Source organism: Hibiscus syriacus, unplaced genomic scaffold (genome assembly GCF_006381635.1).
Source record: "Hibiscus syriacus cultivar Baekdansim isolate YM2019G1 unplaced genomic scaffold, ASM638163v2 tig00110007_pilon, whole genome shotgun sequence".
Lineage (NCBI taxonomy): Eukaryota > Viridiplantae > Streptophyta > Magnoliopsida > Malvales > Malvaceae > Hibiscus > Hibiscus syriacus.
The window spans coordinates 1,030,988-1,054,175 of record NW_024062559.1 but is presented as its reverse complement, the minus strand read 5'-3'; the positions used below and the strand labels follow the sequence as shown (position 1 = coordinate 1,054,175).

Genomic DNA, 23,188 nt, shown 5'->3' with positions numbered 1-23,188 from the left:
TGCAGACTCCTCTGCTTTGTGTACATGATAAGACCTTACTGCAGGCTCCTCCGCTTTGTGCACAGGGTAAGCCCTTACTGGGTGTATAGGTGGGTGTATGGTTCTAGGGAACCTACACATTATAGTGATCGGACGAGGGTAGTGTTCATGTTTTGAAAACATGTTTAATAAACTGATTTTATAGAAATATTTTATCTGTATGTTTTTATACAACGTAAGAAGCACACTGAGTTTTTTAGCTCATTACGTAAATTTTAACCTTTTCAATTAATAGCAGATTAGACTAATAGACTTGGCAACAAGAGGACCGACTTCTCCTAATTTTGTATCATTGTATATTATATACCTTTCTGTTATATTTGGTGACATGTGTTTTGCTACCGTCTTGATATATCAATATTACCAGTATTTTGTTCCGTAAATGTTTCATACGATTTTCTGATATATATATATATATATGTTTATCGTATGAATCCATATTTTGGATAAATTTCATATTATATTGTTATATGGATTTTAACGTTGTTTTAAATATAAAAAGAATCTCTGAATGTGATATGTGACTGCCTAGATTTGGGCATAACGTCCAAGCCAGGTCTGGTGGTTACATTAATTATGATAACTAAATTAATAAATATACTTAATATAGTAATTATGATTATTAATATACTTTATATTTAATACTTATATTTATATACTTTAATACTTTATATTTAATACTTATATTATATAGTTTAATACTTTATATTATATACTTAGGTACTTATATACTTTATATTTAATACTTATATTTATATACTTTAATACTTATATCCAAATAATTTATTATTGTATATTATATACTTATACTATATATGTGTATATATATACTTACACTTTATAGTTTATATATGTATATAAAGTACCAAATTGAACAAACATGAAATTGGAAATAAAAAATTGAATAAATTAAACAACAAGCAATGATGAGGGATGAAATTGAATTAATTATAAAATGTGAAGCTGATATTAATATAAAATGGACAAAATTGCATACATTTAAAAAGTTGGTGAATATAATTTTAAAAGAAATTTATTTTGTGATTTAAATTTTATAGGGTTTTAAGTAAATTACAAAAATAAAATAAGAATGTGTCAATTTCATATACAATATAATTTGAAGGACCAAATTCAACAAATATAAATTACAAATTAAAATTTAAATACAGTAAAATGTGAGGAAAATTGTAAAATTGACTGAATTACATTAATTTCAAAAGTTGAGGAAAATTAAAATAATTATAATATATATATAATATGGATAATAACTTTTATGATAATATGATGCATGTATATATAATGTAAATTATATATTATATATATACATATACTATATATATAAGGATAAATTCCCCTAAACCAGTGTGTACGACAAACATGTTTGTTTAACCCCATAAAATTAAATAACTGCTATTTTATCTAGATTAGATTAAATAAAATTTAATGGCATGCATAACCTGATTTAACGATACCATAAATTCCCTAACACGATACGTTATACTCAACTAACCAAAAGGACTTAAGTACATATTTACACACATGAAAGGACATCAAATAGAGACTAAAAATAAAAAGGAATCAAATCTAAAATCAAAATCAGAAACTAGGTAAACATCAAGTCATGAAGCATAAAAGTTTTAAATCTCAGGCCTTAAAACCGTAATAAACCCGTAACTACATATGAGATTAAAATGCAACTTAATAAAATTACAAGTATCAAAATTAAGAATAAACCCCAAACATACGTGGAATTAAAATAAAAGGCTTCAAAAATGGCATACCCAATGTATAAACAAGTAAAGACTTAAATTAACTAAGGTTAGGGGCTAAAATAAAATGCGTGTAAACTTAGAAGCCACAAACAGAAACTTTAGAAGTCGACTTAAGGACCAAAACGTAACTCATAGAAGCTAAAAGGATCCCTCACATAGTTTACCCCTTTCCATCAAACGTGGGTGTTCTAACACTCAAAACGTTTCCGTTTTGGTCGAACCATATAATGGTATTTTGGGTAAGAATCTATCCTAGCCTCATTTGAAATCAGTTAACCAAAAACCCTCCCCCGGTATTTTCTCTCAACTTCCGCCCATCTCCTTTTCTTTTTTTTTTCTTTTCTTTCTCCTCCGACCAAGGCAGCCACCGTGGCCGCCACCCCCAAGTGACCCCGATAATGGGTCAGACAAGCCCTCTCTTCGAACCCTTTTAAAAGACAGAGATGAGAACCCGAGATCTAACCTATCCTCTCTCTTTTTCTCTTTTTTTGCTTTCTAAACCATGCAACCACTGTGTCCTCATCCCTTACGGGGCTCCGACGAGAAACAGAGAGGTCCTAAATCGGTATCTTAAATCCTAAAACTCTCTTTAGGCTCAAGTCCCATAAAAAACAACATTTCAAAACCATGAAACCCATAACAAGGATAGTGATGAAGGGTTTACCTTTGACTCGATGGGGTTCTACTTTCGATCGACAGCGATTAGACTTTTTGGATTGGAAAGGTAAGAACTTTGCGTTTTTGGGTTTTTTTCTCTCCCTTTTGGTTGCTAGGCACTTCACTCATAAAAGGGGTTTTCTTCTTTCGTTTTGGTTCCACTATTTTTTTCTTGTTGATGGATGTTGATCTTTGTTATATATTGTTGTGGTATTTCTTTCGATTTTTCGTTCTTTTTTTTGTTTTCTCTTTCTTTTATTTTTCTAATATTTTGATGTCCTATTTGTTTGCATGCATCGGAGAACGAAGGCTCTGCCACTGTCGAGGGAATATGGCAGAGGGGAGCATACGATCGTTTGGTGCTCGGATATAGTAGAGACAGTTGAGCACACGTGAAAGATTGGAGAGGCCCCGTTCATCTTACGCGCGAGATCTGAACGGTCAACATCATTGGGTGAAGCTGGGTCGTTGGATCGACGGATCCAATGGTTGTGGTGATCTAGCGGGTAGTAGCTTTTTAGGGTAAAACCCTAAGTTTTTACTACATCTGGTTGTTGGATGAGATGCCTAGATCTGACGGTGGATATGCGGCTATGCATGACTCCTTTTTGGGGTTGTAAAAACCCTATTTCATATTCAATCTGGATCATCAAATTGCTTGACAAATCTGACGGCTCTAGTGTATCAACCATATCCCGTATATCTTTTCGTACATGAGATACAGCTGTCACATCACGATATAAAAAAAAATTTCATTTGAAAACTCAAAAGAATTTGTTAAAATTTGATCAACTACTAAATATGATGTTTATAAAGGCAACATACTAAAATGATCACTTTAGTAAATTACAAAATATTTACTATAATTTAATTATATGCCAATTAGTTCTCAAAATGAATAAGATTGTTATAATGTTCCTAGTGAGTCAACCTTTAATTGATGAAAGCTGCTACAACACTACCCTCCTTACACTAATCCTTGCCTTTATCTACGCGTGAAATAAACACACGTTAAGTAATTACTTAGTGAGACATAATACTACAAGGATATTACAATTATATAATGGTATCTTATAGTTATATTACTTCAAACTAAGTTATAACATCCATAGGAATTAGTGAAGTCGTTCGTATCATAACCAAACATTGGTCATTTTATTCTCATAATCAATTTTAGTATGTCCAACATACTTCTCATTAGTTTATTAACTTCAATCTTGTCCCTTTTCATGTATTAGCACATCCATTATACATTTTTTTTATGGCATCCTGTCATGCCTTAATGCATCCTTTCATGCATCTTAATATGGCATCCTTTCATGCCTATTGTTCTGTTAACATTTTTCCTAACATCCATTCATACTAATTATGCATTTTGGAACATTATATATATATATATATATATATAATATATATATATATATATCATCCTTTCATATCACTTATACCATTCATATACATTACATTATAATTCCTTATCTTTTACACAGATATTTTGCTTTTATTTAACTTACATAGTTGACATTTTCCTGTCAAATGTATAACTAATCCATTATTCTTTTACTCAACAATGTTTAATCGTTCATCTAACTGGCATAATTGACACCTTTCTGTCAATTGCACAATTACGACATTATCTTTACTTAACAGTATTTAACCGTTCATCTAACTGGCATATTTGACACCTTTCTGTCAATTGCACAGTTAGGCCATTATTCTTTTACTCAACAGTATTTACCCATCATCTAATGGCATAATTGACACCTTTCTGTCAATTACACAGTTAGGTCATTATATTTTACTCAAAGAATTTAACCGTTCATCTAACTGTCATAATTGACACCTTCTGTCAATTGCACAGTTAGGCCATTATTCTTTTACTCAACGGTATTTAACCATTCATCTAATTGGCATAATTGACACCTTTCTATCAAATTGAATTAGGCCTCAAAGGCACTTAGCCTTTCATCTAACTAGCATAAATGACACCTTTCTATCAATTGCACAGTTAGGCCTTAAAGTTTTTTTTTGGAATAGTTTCTACTCTACTATTTTACTTTCAGTATTAATTAGCTCTCTTTTAATTATATAACCCTTATACATTTGCACTCTTAGTACTCACATGATAGTTTACTAACTTCGTATTCCTGTTATTTATTAAAGATGCGCACGAAGGCCTATACATCATTTCTCAACCATTTCTTAACATTTTAGCACACAAAGTGCCCCATACAGAATTCATACACTTAGTATGAATTCCTTAACATTTTGCACACAAGTGCATATACGGAAATTCATACACTTAGTATGAATTACGAAAATTCATACACTTAGTGTGAATTCCTTAACATTTTAGCACACGAAGTAACCTATACAAAAAATCATACACTTAGTATGAATTCCTTAACATTTTAGCACACTAAGTGTCCTAAATGGAAATTCATACACTTAGTATGAATTCCTTAACATTTTAGTAAACGAAGTGCCCTATACGGAAATTCATACACTTAGTATGAATTCCTTAACATTTTAGCACACTAAGTGCCCTATACGGAAATTCATACACTTAGTATGAATTCCTTAACATTTAGCACACTTAGTTCCATTTGGTAATCACCATACATACATCAATAATTCATACCACTATGACTATTATATCATATACGTACATAATTAAATGCACTCACTTGACTTTTCCTCGCTATGTATCCAAAACTCAAAGTTTATCACTCTGGTACTTTGCCTTTGTCTTTAGTTTTGCTTGATTGGGAAGCTTGATTCCGATCTATCCAAGCACCCATTAAAGCATGTACAATACCCAATATTAGTATATTTTCTAACCATTATACTTAAACAATACTCAAAAGGGCATATCATTAACTTTCTATAACAATATCAGCCTATTTTTAACATTTATAGCTCCTTAGTATCGATACTACTACCCTGGTACTAATACTTCTATATTATGGTATCGATACCCCCTTTCGATATCGATACCAATTTTAGGTTTGATGTTGCCTACTATCGATACCCTTACCATGGTATCGATACTACCATACTATGGTACCGATACCCCCTACCAGTATCGATACCCTTTTAGATTCGATGCTTGGTATCGACCCTTATCATGTATCGATACTAACTTTTCGGTATCGATACTGATTGAATCAGTATCGATACTACTGGTCAAATCAAATTTTGTTATACTTACACCGTACATACTATCAAACCCGTCTTTAACTATCCATATTAATTTTCCTCTATTTAATTACTTAAAACATCAAGCATCCTTCAATATCATTTGATTATAAGAATCACATCACATTTTCTAACTTGTTTTTTAAACTCCATGCTTTTAATCTCTTATTTACTACTTTGACAAGTCAAATCTACCAATAACATCCAAACACTCATATATTAACACATCATTTCAAAACCCATTTTCTTAAATCTCTATATTTCATCCATACCTTTGTTTTAATCCTATTTAACCCTCCATTTAGCTTACATATCACTTAAGGTTTAAAAACAATCCATAATCGAAAGGAAAAACTGATTAAATTGAAGTTTACCTTTGGGCTATAGAGAGTGGTCCTTGCACGGGAAGAAGAGAAGAATAAGAGAATAAGCTTTTTCCTTTTCCTCATTTTCTTAAATCCTTAATTTAAATAGGTTTTAAATTCATTTCACCTAAAATACTAAATGCCCTTTCAATAAACTATCTTTTACAAATTGGTCTTACTTAAGTCATTTCTTATACTTTACTAATTACTCAATTTAGTCCTCCAAATTTTTAATTCCTTTCAAATTAATCATGACCTATTATTTGGGGTATTTCAATTCTTCCTCCTTAAGAGAAATTGTCCTCATTTAAAGACCTTGTGTGTTTACTGTAATACTACACTAAAGGGATCATTTGCTACACAGTCTCTGAATTTCTCTACTCCAAATTTGTACTAATTCTTTTTCATGATCCACCTCAAATCAATTTTCTGTTTTTATGCTAACTCTATTCAGACCAGTAACCAACCCAATTCGTTAATCTTGGTACCTCTTGTTTTCACCTAAATGCATAGTCAACATATTAATGTCTTAAAAAAATATCTTTTCAATTCTAATCGTTGTGATATACATTAGTAAAAATTACAATTTCTTTACCCACTCAAGTTGTATAAACATTAGTATCTCTATTAAAATTCTCTTTATAATTTCAACTCTCTTGACCCTTCTCCACTCTACAAAAGACATTTTCTTTTAAAAACTTAGTTAGCAGTAAGCTAACGTTGAAAAGTTCTTCACTAACATTCGATAGTACCCACAAGCCCCAAATAAATCCAAACTTCAGGATCATTCTTTGGGAATTTCTAATTTACTACATGAGTTTTCTTAGAATCTACTCTTATACCTTATACTAAAACAACCTGGCCAATGAAAGCCATCTATGTTAACTAGAATTTCATATTTAGATAGTTTGGGATATAAATTCTTCTCTAGAAGAGTCTTATTTAAACCGTCAAAATCTAGGCATAACCATATATATTTATGTTTCTTTTCGCTAATAACTCAATTACTTGTCGTGATGAATACTCAGACTGATAAACTTTGATCAATCAATTCTTATAATTAAGCATCTAATTCTCTTAACACGTTTAAGTTATGGAATACGAAATCAAAGAAACCTGTTTAATACTTTAATAACCATCAACTTTTAATTTCACCTCTCAATCTGAAGATAACCCTATAATTCTATCTGAAAAGACATCTATAGTTTCCTAACTTTTGTGAAATTATCAGACAATTCTTCTTTAATCAATTGAGTATCTAACCCATTAGCCATAAAAGCTATATATATATATATATATATATATATATCGTCTCTAGAAACAAACAACATATACCCAATATGATCTTAATTCATCATAACAATTTCATCAGATTTACGTGGAATATAGCCCCTGTAATCTTTATTAAATGTTTACTACCTATCCAACTCATCTTTGAACCATGACACACTAGGGTTTACTACTATCATCTCACTCGAGATTAAGTTAAATATAATACTTTTATTTTTAAAATCTTTCAATTCTTCTTGAGGAAATCCATGTAATTTTCCAGATCCATTTAAAATATTCTCTAGCAATTGAAACATTTTCTCTCTCAACTAAAAGTCTAATTATCCACATCATTAAATAAGAAGACTTGGAAACTTTATAGCAATAACCTCATAGCAGTTAATGCTAAAATTACCCTAGTAACCAATTTACTCTTTTTCCCTTCATTACGAACTTAACATTTTTTTCAAGTTCTTGAGAATTAACCTCAAATTTAAATAATAATCCATTGAAGCATGAAATGGGTAGTAATTCCATTTTCACAATTTCTAAAAAAATGTAACTCTATTAGATTCATAAAACTTAACATTTATTCTTAAACAACTCATAATCAGTTGACCTAACAACTCTTTCTATAAGCTTTTAGCGGACATTGTACTTACCGCTTATTCATTTCTGCTTACTCAATTTAACCATACTTTAAACACTTTAATGCTTCACTTAAGTATTTCTCAAAGTCAGAAATGTCGTTAAACACTGGGGTATTCCTTCCACATAATGGAGGAAAATCCCTAGCAACTTTTACCCTTCTAAGACATGATATTGAAGTCATGTCAGATTCTCTTGGGTCGATTGTGATCTCGACCCTCTTTTCCAATATTATCAACTTTTCTTACTTTTATCCTTAGTATCCAAAACCTATTAAAACATACATAATAATAACACTCAAGTTAGTCAGGAGTGGCATCAATCACACTCTTGTTGACACCATATCAGTAACTTTGACAATCTTAATGGCATGTAATCCTTTTTCTAAATTCAATTAAACCCAGTTTTGGCCAAGAATTGGCTAAACCTGTATCTCTGATACAAATAAATGTAACAACCATATCTCGTATACCTTTCTGTACACGAGATACAGAGGTCAAATCATGTTATATTTTTGTCATTTGATAACAAAAAAAAGTTTGTTAAAAAATAATCAACTACTAAATATGATGTTTATAAAGGCAACATACTAAAACTATCACTTTAGTAAATTAAAAATATTTACTATAATTTAATTACATGTCAATTAAGTTCTCAAAATAAATAAGATTATCATAATTTTATTGGTGAGTCAACCTTTAATTGATAAAAGCTACTGAAACAACTACCCTCCTTACGCAACTAATCCTTTCCTTTACCTACGGGTGAAATAAACACATGTTAAGTAATTACTTAGTGAGACATAATACTACAAGGATATTACAATTATACAATAGTATCTTATAGTTATATTACTTCAAACTAAGTTATAACATCCACAGTAATTAGTGAAGTCCTTCATATCATAACCAAACCTTGGTCATTTTATTCTCATAACCAATTTTAGTATGTCCAACATACTTCTCATTAGTTCATTAACTTCAATCTTGTCCCTTTTAATGAATTAACACATCAATTTATACATTTAATTTATGGTATCCTTTCATGCCTTAATGCATCCTTTCATGCATCTTAATTATGACATACTTTTATGCCTATTATGTTCTGTTCACATTTTTCCTTTATAACATTCCTTCCTACTAATTATGCATTTTGGAACATTATATATATATATATATATATATATATATATATATATATATATATATATATCATCATTTCATATCACTTATATACCATTCATATTACATTATATTATAATTCCTTTATTATTTTACAAAAAGATATTTAGCTTTTCTTTTAACTTACATAGTTGACACTTTCCTATCAAATGCATAGCTAATCTATTATTCTTTTACTCAACAGCGTTTAATCGTTGATCTAACTAGCATAATTGACACTTTTCTATCAATTGCATAGTTAGGCCATTATTCCTTTACTCAACGGTATTTAACCGTTCATCTAACTGGCATAATTGACACATTTCTATCAATTGCACAGTTAGGCCATTATTCTTTTACTCAACGGTATTTAACCGTTCATCTAACTGGCATAATTGACACATTTCTGTCAATTGCACAATTAGGCCATTATTCTTTTACTCAACAGTATTTAACCATTCATCTAACTGGCATAATTTACACATTTCTGTCAATTGCACAATTAGGCCATTATTCGTTTACTCGACGGTATTTAATCGTTCATCTAACTGGCATAATTGACACCTTTCTATCAATTGCATAGTTAGGCCTCAAAGGCACTTACCCTTTCATATAACTGGCATAAATGACACTTTTCTGTCACTTGCACAGTTAGGCCTTAAAGCTTTTATTTTGGAATAGTTTCTACTCTAATACTTACTTTTAATATTAATTAAATCTATTTTAATTTATTATAACCCTTATATATTTTCACTCTTGGTGTTCACATGGTAATTTACCAACTTTTTATTCCCGTTTATTTATTAAGATGAACACGTAGTGCCTATACCGTCATTTCTCAACCATTTCTTAACATTTTTGCACACAAAGTGCCCTATATGGAAATTCATACACTTAGTATGAATTCCTTAACATTTTAGCACACGAATTGCCCTTTACGAAAATTCATACACTTAGTGTGAATTCCTTAACATTTTAGCACACAAAGTAACTTATACGAAAATTCATACACTTAGTATGAATTCCTTAACATTTTAGCACACTAAGTGCCCTATATGGAAATTTATACACTTAGTATTAATTCTTTAACATTTTAGCACACGAAGTGCCCTATACGGAAATTCATACACTTAGTATGAATTTCTTAACATTTTAGCACACGAACTGCCCTATACGAAAATTCATACACTTAGTATGAATTCCTTAACATTTTAGCACACAAAGTTAGGCCACAAAAATTCTATCAATTGCACAGTTAGGCCATTATTCCTTTACTCAACGGTATTTAAGCGTTCATCTAACTGGCATAATTGACACATTTCTATCAATTGCACAGTTAGGCCATTATTCTTTTACTCAAAGGTATTTAACCGTTCATCTAACTGGCATAATTGACACATTTCTGTCAATTGCACAATTAGGCCATTATTCTTTTACTCAACAGTATTTAACCATTCATCTAACTGGCATAATTGACACATTTCTGTCAATTGCATAGTTAGGCCATTATTCGTTTACTCGACGGTATTTAATCGTTCATCTAACTGGCATAATTGACACATTTCTATCAATTGCATAGTTAGGCCTCAAAGGCACTTAGCCTTTCATATAACTGGCATAAATGACACTTTTCTGTCAATTGCACAGTTAGGCCTTAAAGCTTTTATTTTGGAATAGTTTCTACTCTAATCCTTACTTTCAATATTAATTAAATCTCTTTTAATTTATTATAACCCTTATATATTTGCACCCTTAGTGCTCACATGGTAATTTACCAACTTTTTATTCCCGTTTATTTATTAAGATGAACACGTAGTGCCTATACCGTCATTTCTCAACCATTTCTTAACATTTTTGCACACGAAGTGCCCTATATGGAAATTCATACACTTAGTATGAATTCCTTAACATTTTAGCACATGAATTGCCCTTTACAAAAATTCATACACTTAGTGTGAATTCCTTAACATTTTAGCACATAAAGTAACTTATACGAAAATTCATACACTTAGTATGAATTCCATAACATTTTAGCACACTAAGTGTTCTATATGGAAAATTATACACTTAGTATGAATTCCTTAACATTTTAGCACACGAAGTGCCCTATACGAAAATTCATACACTTAGTATGAATTTCTTAACATTTCTCAACCATTTATTTATTAAGGCACTTAGCCTTTCATATAACTGGCATAAATGACACTTTTGTGTCAATTGCACAGTTAGGCCTTAAAGCTTTTATTTTGGAATAGTTTCTACTCTAATACTTACTTTCAATATTAATTAAATCTCTTTTAATTTATTATAACCCTTATATATTTGCACCCTTAGTGCTCACATGGTAATTTACCAACTTTTTATTCCCATTTATTTATTAAGATGAACACGTAGTTCCTATACCGTCATTTCTCAACCATTTCTTAACATTTTTGCACACGAAGTGCCCTATACGGAAATTCATACACTTAGTATGAATTCCTTAACATTTTAGCACACGAATTGCCCTTTACGAAAATTCATACACTTAGTGTGAATTCCTTAACATTTTAGCACACAAAGTAACTTATACGAAAATTCATACACTTAGTATGAATTCCTTAACATTTTAGCACACGAAGTGCCCTATACGGAAATTCATACACTTAGTATGAATTTCTTAACATTTTAGCACACGAACTGCCCTATACGAAAATTCATACACTTAGTATGAATTCCTTAACATTTTAGCACACAAAGTGCCCTATATGGAAATTCATACACTTAGTATGAATTCCTTAACATTTTAGCACACTAAGTGCCCTATACGGAAATTCATACTCTTAGTATGAATTCCTTAACATTTTAGCACACTTAGTGCCATTTGAGAACCACCATACATACATCAATATTTCATACCACTATGACTATTATAGCATATACATACATAATTAAATGCACTCACCTGACTTTTCCTCGCTATGTATCCAAAACTCAAAGTTGATCGCTCCCGTACTTTGCCTTTGTCTTTAGTTTTGCTTGACTCAGAAGCTTGATTCCTATCTATCCAAAAACCCATTAAAACATGTATCATACCCAATGTTAGTATATTTCCTTACCATTATACTTAAACAATACTCAAAAGGACATATCATTAACTTTCTATAACAATATCAGCCTATTTTTAACATTTCTAGCTCCCTAGTATCGATATTACTACCTAGTATCGATACTTTTATATTATGGCATCGATACCCCATTCTGGTATCGATACCAATTTTAGGTTCGATGTTGCCTAGTATCGATACCCTTACAATGGTATCAATACTACCATACTATGGTACCGATACCCCCTTCCAGTAACGATACCCATTTTAGATTCGATGTTGCTTGGTATCGATACCCTTATCATGGTATCGATACTACCTCTTCGGTATCGATATTGATTGAATCAGTATTGATACTACTTAGCTAATTTATCCCATTTTAGCCTATAGTATCGTTATTGTTTTATCAGTATCGATACCCTTGCCTAGAGTTTTGAGTTTTCAACCCGATTTTTACTTAAATGGGGTCAAATTTTGTTATACTTACACCATACAATACTTTCAAACCCTTCTTTAACTATCCATATTAATTTTCCTCTATTTAATTACTTAAAACATCTAGCATCCTTCAATATCATTTGATTCTAATAATCACATCACATTTTCTAACTTGTTTTTTAAACTCACCCAATGCTTCTAATCTCTTATTTACTACTTTGACAAGTCAAATCTACCAATAAACATCCATAAACACTCATATATTAACACATCATTTCAAAACTCATTTTCTTAAATCTCTATTATTTCATCCATACCTTTGTTTTAATCCTCTTTAACCCTCCTTTTAGCTTACATATCACTTAAGGTTGTAAAAACAACCCATAATCGAAAGGCAAAACTGATTAAATTGAAGTTTACCTTTGGGCTATGGAGGGTGGTCCTTGCATTGGAAGAAGAAGAAGAAGAGAAATAAGCTTTTTCCTTTTCTCATTTTCTTAAATCCTTAGTTTAAATATGTTTTAAATTCATTTCACCTAAAAGACTAAAATGCCCTTTCAATAAACTATCTTTCACAAATTGGTCTTACTTAAGTCATTTCTTATACTTTACTAATTACTCAATTTAGTCCTCCAAATTTTTAATTCCTTTCAAATTAATCACTGACCTATTATTTGGGGTATTACATCTAGGCTTCTAGCGGCGCTGGACAACAATGATCTTCTCCTCCAAACCCTAGTTGAGAATTGGGCTGCTGTTGGGCCTCCAACTAATTGGACTGCTTCATTTGGGTCATTTGATTTGGTTTTGTAAAATGTGCACCTTATGTTGGACCTAAAAAAGATGTAAAATAAGAGTTACAAAATTATTTTAATCCATGCATGTATTTACTATTAATAGTTTAATTTAATACATATAACTATATTCGATTTTAACTATTAATAATATATATATAATTATATGTACATGACATAAGCGCACCCATAACATTATCTATCCATATAAATAAATATACAAGTCATAATATAAATATTCAATTATATAATTATATAATAATAATAATAATAATATAGACCCAAACAAAAGCTCGATTGAAATCCCCGGACAAAATGAGCATCTACAGCTGCCCCTCTTTGCTTATTGTCATATAACGAGAATAGAGCAAAGATCAAAAGATGGTTACATTTGTCTGGTTACAAGGACTTCGAAAGGTTAATCTGCTCCACTGCAACTTAAAATATTTCCTAGAGATAAAAGTAGCTTGAACAAAGGTTGGTCTTGTAATCAATCAAATGAAATATATAATTGTTTTAATCTTGGAATCTGGGATGTTAGGGTGTAAACCAGCAGTTACTCCCATGGAAACCAACCTAAAGTTGAGAAGGGAAGAGATAGGTAGTCCAATCAATAAGGAGCAGTAACAAAGGTTGGTTGGAAAACTCATTTATTTGTCTCTTACAAGACTAGACATGGCTTTATTAGTTAGTATTATGAGCCGACACATGTGTGATCCTAAATACGTATATCTTGATAGAGTCAATAGAATCTTGAGATACCTCAAGTTTATTCTTGGACATGGTTTATTTTTCAAGAAAAATGAAGACAAAACAATTAAAGTTTTCACTGATTCAAGCTAGGCATGGGAGCTAATAGATATGAGGTCAACAAGTGGTTATTGCCCATTTGTGTGGAGAAATTTGTTAACGTGGAGTAGCAAGAAGTAACTGTTTGTAGCTAGTAGTATAAAATCGGAACTTAGTGGTTTCAAATAGTTTGATCTATGAACTTATAGCTAAAAACCATATGTATCATGATAGAACTAAGCATGTTGAGATAGATAGATAGATACCTCATCTTTGAGAAGGTGAACAATGAAGTTGTTAAACTCAAGTTTGTCTATACTAAAGACCAACTAGTTGATGTTCTCGCAAGGCCCTTCCAAGATTTACCTTTGATGAAATTACATCCAAGTCGAGACTCTACAACATATACTCACCAGCGTGGGGGAGACTGTATGTTGCAGGCGTGTAAAATAAGTTTAGTGTAAATTGGAATATATTGCGGAAATTAGACAAGTATATTTCCAAATATCTAGTTCTTGACATTTAGGAATTTAACAATAATGTAGATGTTGATTAACTTATTTTATGCAATTTTTCCTATATTATAAATATGTATCATTTTTATCAATAAAAATTAATTCAATTGATAAGAACATATTACTCACAACTAAGAATTTGGTTCAAACACCTAGTTTCTACATATATATGATATGTATTTTAATGATTGTTTTGCATTGTTTATTAATTTTAATGCTTGAATAAGTTTATTTTAGCGTGTAATTGTTATCAAATACTATAAATTAAAATTCATATTTCGGATGTAGATTTAATATTGATACTAGAATTAAATATCAATATTATCCATTGTAGTATCAATACTAATCCTCAGTATCGTACTAAAATGAGACTTGAATTTTATTAATGATAAAGAGTATCACTACTTATGCTTGTTGTATCGGTACTGATTGATCAAGTATTGGTACTTGTTTAGTGGTATTGATACCTTGTGTCCAAGATGTGCAAATTATGTAATTAGTCTTTGCTTGATGAATGGTTTATATTATGTTATTTTAAACTTGTAATTACATGATTAAAAGTTTGTTTTGGATAATTAGTCATTAAATTTATTTAATTGAAACTTCATTGGGCAATTCCTTAATTTGTAGCTATTTACACTTAAGCTCAAAACTTTTGAAAAATTATAATTTGGTCCCTAATCAAGATATTAGTATGAAATTAGTTATTTTCATATAGAAATACTTTTATATTAACCATAATATGTATGTGACAATTTATGATCAAAGTATGATGTATGATTAGATGTTTATGGTTCTATGTTCTCTAATAGTATCTTTGATCCAGTTTTTATCTAGGTTAGATTGAGGGCTTACAAGTTATGTATCTATAGCATAGTAGTTCAAACTCTATGATTACATGCTTATTAGGAGATTATCACTGTAGGTCTTTCATGAGCATACTATTCATGTGGGTGTAAAATCATTTAAATATATTTAATTTTAATGAGAGTGCAATATTAAAATGCTCATATGTAATAGCACAATTTCAATTACTTCATTTTAAAGATTTTAAATTTATTTTCTACAAAAATAGAATTTTTTTCCACTCTTTGATTTTGTTAAAGTTTGATCTCATTAAAGTTGAACGAAATGAAAATAGTTGTGTACAATTCACATTGCATATAAAATTTCATGTTACATATTCATGATTGATCCATTTCATTTAACTATATTTATATATGTGACCGTTGATGGGTATAATCATAATTGATATGATAATGGTTGCTTTAATTCGTTGATGGATGAAAATGTTATAAAATACATATTATATTATAGAAAATTTTGAGCTCATAAAGTTGTACATTTGTAGGAAACATATGTTACCCATAGGATATTGTTGGATCACTACAGCAAAACTGTCCTACAGAGGTGTTTTTAGCGGCGTTTTGAGAGTAAACGCCATTAACTTTAAGATATAGCGACGTTTATATTCCAAACGCCACAAAATGGTAACTTTAACGATATTTTTATACAAAACGCCACGATAGAGTAGTATTTTAGCGGTGTTTTTATACAAACGTCACGACAGAGTAGTACTTTAGCGGTTTTTTATACAAAACGCCATGACAAAGTAGTACTTTAGTGGCGTTTTTATACAAACACTGCAATATGATTCATTTATAGTATTTTTTTTTCAAAAACACCGTGACATAGTAATACTTTATCTGTGTTTGTAATTACAAACGCCGCAAGTTTTGAGTCTACTAATGTCGAAAACGCTTGGCCCTTTTTTCCTTTAACCTTTTTTTCCGTAACCATTGTTTTGAAAACCGGACCGGACCGGCCGGTTCAACCGGGAACCGTTGCCTAGTCCGGTTCAATCTAGACCGGTTGAACCGCTACTAGTGAACCGGCCAGAACCGCTGAACCGTTCAAACCAGACCGGCTGAAAACCGGAAAAAACCGGGAAAAACCAGAAAAAACCTCCAATTTTATTTTATTTTTAAAAAAAATTAAATCAAATGACGTCGTTTGTTAAACGAGCCAAGTTGAACTTGAGTATTGCTCAGCTCGACTCGAACTTGAAAAATTTAAAAGTAAGCTCAACTCGATTCAAACTCACGAGCTAAAAATTATGAAGTTTAACTCGAACTCGAAATATAATATTGAAACTTGAACTCGAAAAGGTTTTAACTCAAAAAAAATTTAGAAGCTCGATTGAAACCTAAAATTCGAGCTTGATTGAAGTGAAAGAATAGTTCACTCAATGCTTACCAAAATGCTTCATGATTTTGAATGTCAAATTACCTCTATTATTTATAGAAGTTAGTTAAGATGATATTCTATGTTTCTTAGCCATGTGATATTTGTTTTTAAAAAAAAATTAAACCAAACAATATCATTTTGTTATGATTTTTTTAGCCCCAAATTTATTTTTAAATTATAGTTATATAATTATATTTATTATTTAATATATTTTACCTTAAATATTATGTTGTAGTTAATTTGAATCATTTTGTTTCACTTGATTTTATGGTTTTTAACTTATATATGTTATGATTTGCTTTGAATATGAATTGTTATATAAAAAATTATTTTTTATTAAATATTTTTGGTATTTTTATTTAATTTTTTAAATAATTATGACGTCGTCCGGTTCTTCCGATCGATTGGACCGATTCAATCAGTTGAACTAATAAACCGATAGTATGACCGATTTATTAACCGGTCCGATTCTGAAAACCATGTAGTAACATGTTTTCTCACTTTTCCGCCACTTACCCTTTACCCACAAGTCGCAGTTTCATAAAGTTTCGTTTCTAGGGTTCGTTTTTAAGGTTCATTTCAATTGAATACATTAGTTTTCCTTTTAGCTGTTTTCTCTCATCTATTTCCTTTGAATGTTTTTTTTTTATCATTTAAAAATCTTAACGTGGTTGAGTTCTTTGTCATTAGGTTTCATATTTTTCAAACTGAGTGTATGCTTCAGAAGAAGCTAGAGCAGAGGCTTTGGGGAAGCAGAAAAATTGGAATCTGATTTAGGCCCTAATTTCCCTGTCTTCATCAAGTTCATGTTTCGGATCGCTTGATTTTCCAGCTAAACCTCTTCTCATTATGAATCAAAAGAATTGAACTCCAATTTTAAATTTTTTACTGGTAGTACTGCAATCTCTGGATTAGACATAGGATTTAAAACAAGTTTCTGATTCAGGTAAGCTGTTAATTTATTTTATTGATTTGTTTTTATTTTATATTTCTTTGATGGAAATTCTACATGTTTAGCAGGTATTGGATATGTCAAGTCAAAGAAATTCATCTAGGCGAAGTTCATCAATGGTAAACTTGTCGTCGACAAGGAATAGATTACCGGAGATGGAGGTTCGAACAACAGCTGAAAACTCGTATCATCTTCTTGTCCTATGTAAGTCTTTTTTTCAACTCTTATTTTCTTTTTAAGATCATTTTTAAAATATATTAGTTTAATTTGAATATTGAAGAATTATTGAAGTTCTTATAAATTAAATTATGAAAAATCGCATTTATTTTGAGAAAAAAATGGTTTTGTAGTTTAGTCGTAGGTTTTAGGTTGTTAGCTCTTAAATATTGCCTTAGAAGCGAAAGTTGTTTGCCTAATATAAAGGAAATGGATGTTGGCAGGTATATTTTCATTATGTGCATTAAACTGTATATTTGTTATGCTTTCATGTTTTCAGTAAGTCATTTTTTACTTTGTTCCCTTTGTTTCTAGGTTTACATTATAAGGGTGAACTGTTTCGAACAAAGTAACTAGCTATTAGCTTTGAGTAATTTGGATTGTGGAGCCATACTAGCAGTTTCAGTTCAGGTAATCAGTTTAGATGAATACTGCTGAAGTTAGATAAAGTGTTGGTTTGGGGAACTAAGCTTGTTTAGCAAGAGATTGTAATTTGTAAGAGCTACATTGCCTTGCCTATACTCGAGGTGAGTGTCGTATACGGTCTACGGGTACATTTCGTGAACAAGTGCACATGTATGACTTGGATATAGATGTTGGTTCTTATTAATCAATATTGAATTCACTTGTTTTGTTTTATTAATTTCAATGTTGCAGGTGATACATGGTTCAACGGAATTTTCATGGTTTCGCTATCTTAAGGTTTTGTTTGGAAGCATATGGTTACTCTTTTTGTTCATAGATTTACTTGACACAAAGACTTGCAATGGATGTATGTATTCCAACTTTAATTTAATTTATTAACTGTATGATTGTTAAGTTATTATTGTGGTTGTTCCATGTTAATTTACTGGGTGCATGCACAATATTTACTGGGTGGAATGGTTCTTTATGTAGAATTACTTGTCCTCTGATTTGATTGTTTAGTTCGGTTTAAATTAAAGTCTTGTTTCTCTATGCAGGACAACATCCCTTGTAAGAAATCATGCATCTGGAAAAAACTTATTTATGGTGATTGTCAGGTTTTTGAGACCTTTGTTGGTTCTATTTCTGCAGGTTTGCCTTAACTTTTGGACTTGCTGAGTCTATTTCTCTTGCATTATATTCTTCTTGTGAATTAATCTTTTTAATGCAAGAATAAAAGGAAACATGTTTTTGTATGCTTCATCATTCAAGTGAATAGATGTTAAATATTTGTTTTTTGCCAACTTTTTGTCTGTTTTTTCTAAATTTTGATTGAAACCAAACTATACAAATAGGAGATCTACTCTTAATGCTTTTATTTTTAATAACTTATTGATTGATATTCTATCCGTTCCATACTTGTATGCCCTCATAATCACAAGCACTAAGATACTTTCCTTGTTGCTCTGCAGGTGTTGGAGTTGGATTTGTTTCTGCTCTAATATCCTTACTGATCAACTTTATATTTATATTCCACGTTTGATACTATAAATTACAAGCTATTATTGTTATACCTTTAAACCTTAACTCCTAGAAACTCTTTAAGTATGCTGGATTAGATGTTGACAAGTAAGTATTGCATTTGCATCTTTTGGTTTCTTTATGAAGCTTCTTAGAATTATTAGCTTTTAATCACTGACCATGGTATCTTTCATCATGCTTTCCTCAGTTTTCAGAACTTGGAGTGTTGTCTCTATCACTGGAGGTTTAGCAGTCCTGAAAGTAATTAAAAAAAAAAGCTATAGGAGTGCAAAGATATTCTTTAAAGCTATGAAAGTTTAGTTTGTTAGCTTTGAACTTAATATTCTTTAAAGATATCATGTACGATGAATGATGATAAAATGTTTTCTTTAATAAATTACTTTCATATTCTTTAGCTCTAAAAAGAATGTTGCTTGAGAGACCTAAGGTTTAAACTCATTAGTAAAACAATATTATATTAGCATTAATGGAAGTTTAAGGATTAAGATAGTGATGATCAACAATTTACGGGTTCAACGAAGAGCAACCCAATCAAATTTACTTATGCCAACCTTTTGCAAATAGTGACGTTTGTGGTAAAAATGCCATTACAAATCATAATATATAGCGGCATTTAGTATTACAAAATACACTAAAGATGAGATAATTAGTGGTGTTTTTTTGCCAAAAATGCCACTAAAGACAATAATTAGCGGCACTAGTGGCAAAAAATGCTATTATAGATAAGAGAATTAGCAGCATTTGTAGCCAGAAATGCTACTAAATATAGGATAATTCGTGGCGTTTTTTTGACAAAAACGCCACTATAAATCACAATATATAGCGGCATTTGAAAGAACAAACGCCACTATATATATCGACATTTTGCGACGTTTTAGGTATAAAAAAATGCCGCTAACTTTTGTGGCGTTCGTTTTAGTGGTGCTCTTACTAGCTCTGGTAGTGTTATAAGTAGGGATGGCAACTCAACCCGAATCCGACGGGTTCCGACCCGACCCGATCGGGGTCGGATTTTTTTTAAAAAATTTCGGGTTCGGGTCGGGTCGGGTTTAGGGTGAAAAAAATCCGAACCGACCCGACCCGAAATATATATATAATTTTATCCTATATATTTAGGGATAATTACAATAATGTCCCTCCATATATATTTTTTTTCAATTAAGTCACTGTTTTCATTGAATAAATTTTTTTTTATTATTATTTCGGGTCGGGTCGGGTTTCTAAGTCATATATTCGGGTCGGGTCGGGTGAAACCTTAATTTCGTCGGGTCGAGTCGGGTCACGGGTGAAAAACCCTTTCTTCTCGAGTTGGGTCGGGTGGCCCAAAAACCCGACCCGACCCGACCCATTGCCATCCCTAGTTATAAGCGGCGCTTAAAAGTGTCGTTATAGGACTAAAAACGCCGCTAAAAACTATTTTGTTGTAGTGGATTAAAATCATCAATTGTGGGTACCTATGTACAATGTATAATACTATTATAAAGTATGATACAAAATTAAGTGACTAATTATGTTACATGTGTCATAAGTATTAAAGTGTCATGAAAATAAAGTGTAGATACCATAAGTTGTATTATAATTTGATGAAAGATAAAATTACAAATACTTTAAAATAAATTCAATAATCAATTATATATACAGAATACATGCCATTTACGCTTCCAACATAGTCATGGTATATTCAATTTGGTAGTTACCAACTCTATTCTCATCCCACTTTTCAGTAATCTAAATTATATTAATTAATTCTAAGGGTTTAGAAAGTTGTTATATTTCTTTTTCTTTTTATAATAAGAAGACGACAACTTTTTGAATATGTTTGTGATTTTTTTATTAAATAATTATTCATTACATAATTATTAAACATATTTTTGAATTCTTGGATAATTTTTCTGCTCTAATGACACGTATTTTATTTATTATTTTTTTTTTCTATGACGATTTTGTTATTTTTTTGTACTGCTAAGAATGTCGGGAGTTGAGTCTAGTATGGTGGGATCGGTAATTAGCGATGACGAGGTGTAGGCTTTTCAATTGGATCTAGGCAACGAACCAAAAACAATTTCTTATGAGTTTTGTTTTACGGATCAACTTTTAGGCTATGAGATCTATGTTGCTATACACATGAATCCATTATGGGGACATCAATTTCGAAATTACAAGACAGGTGCTACCTTTTTCGTTTATATTTCAACGTGAATATATATAAGATAGAAGTGGACGACCCTTGGCGCCAAGAGTTCACATCTTCATATCCTCTATCAATTAAAAGAGGGGAGGATATGTTGAGGAATCAAATTCGAGCACTGGATATGTAGAAATACGAATGTTCATTGTTAAAAGGTTAAAAGTCTTTGAACATGTACTATATTTTATTCATCTTATATTTATTAAAATAAAAGGGGGAGGATCCGTTTTCTATCCCATTAATCCATAGTATATACATGGATATTGGTTCTATCCTTCTTCCCCCACTCACCTAAAAATTCAATCCCCGATCAACCCACGAATCTCAACCATATCCCAATAGCTTTATTCCCTAAAATTCTGCTCAACCAATCGGCCAACCCTATTTGAACAATAGTAATCTGAAAAAAAAACAAGAGAGGTTAAAAAAATAAGGAAAAAACTCGATAGAACACACAACTTATAAAAAAAGTCTAATGAAAAACTCTACACACAACTCCTTCAGAAAGATTCTAACAAAAAATAAAAATTCCTACAAAAAAAACATAAAGAGGAGTTCAAATATGAGATCGAACAACAAAGGAAAAAGAAACGAGGTGCTCGAGACTTACCCTCAAGCTTTCGATGATTAGGATATTTGTTGGGCAATTCAAAAGTAAAAAAGCAAGGAATGACTTGAGAAACGATACGAGTTGAAATTATGGGTGTGTAAAAATATTTCATCCGAACAGTTTGATTTGTTTATTCAATGATTCGATTCAAATATTTGAATATCCTATCTAATTTTTTTATTTTCGAATAATTCAGATCAGATATCCTATAAAAAATTTAGATAATTAGATTAAATACAAATTGAGAAAATGTTGATATCAGGTTATTTGAATATCCAAAAAATAAATGGGTCCTTAACTCTAGGCCTAGTAGCCCTATCTTAAGAGACTGTTGAATTGCAAAAGTAACTGTTGTAAGAATCATCTTGCCAATTTGGCCCAAGATCTTCCATTGGCTCTACCCATTTTGCAAGATCTTCCATTGGCTCTACCTGTTCTGCAATTAAAGGTTTAGGATCATCGTCTTTTAGTCACAAAATGTCTATGGTTCGACTTGGAAAGTAATGCTTTGATCAAAACAAAAGTACTCAAGTCCTAGAGAGAAAACAATTATAAAATCACCTCCCTGCAAATTAGAAAGATTGACCATTTCTTTTACAAAAATACAAAATTGCATACATGTTATTCTTTCTTGTCAATCTTCCGTACTCTCCATGTTGACTGAATAAATATATCATATCGGTTATTGCAAATCGATATATAGACTAATGTCTAAAGTGTGTGTAATTATGAATTGTTGAACCAATGTATAGAATAAAAGGTAAGGAATATGAGATTGCATATTGATGATTAAAGAAGA

The 23,188-nt window shown here is 30.8% G+C and overlaps 1 long non-coding RNA gene across 2 annotated transcripts; it reads left to right on the top strand.

The window, feature by feature from the left end:
- The first annotated feature begins 17,580 nt into the window (after window positions 1-17,580).
- Window positions 17,581-19,985, top strand: LOC120212211. 2 transcript variants are annotated; one of them, XR_005524675.1, is made up of 7 exons: window positions 17,581-17,923; window positions 17,998-18,133; window positions 18,461-18,556; window positions 18,803-18,917; window positions 19,108-19,201; window positions 19,522-19,678; window positions 19,779-19,985. It is a non-coding gene; the product is annotated as an uncharacterized LOC120212211 (long non-coding RNA). The 2 variants fall into 2 exon arrangements; XR_005524674.1 differs by having other exon boundaries at window positions 17,581-18,133.
- The last annotated feature ends 3,203 nt before the right edge of the window (window positions 19,986-23,188 follow it).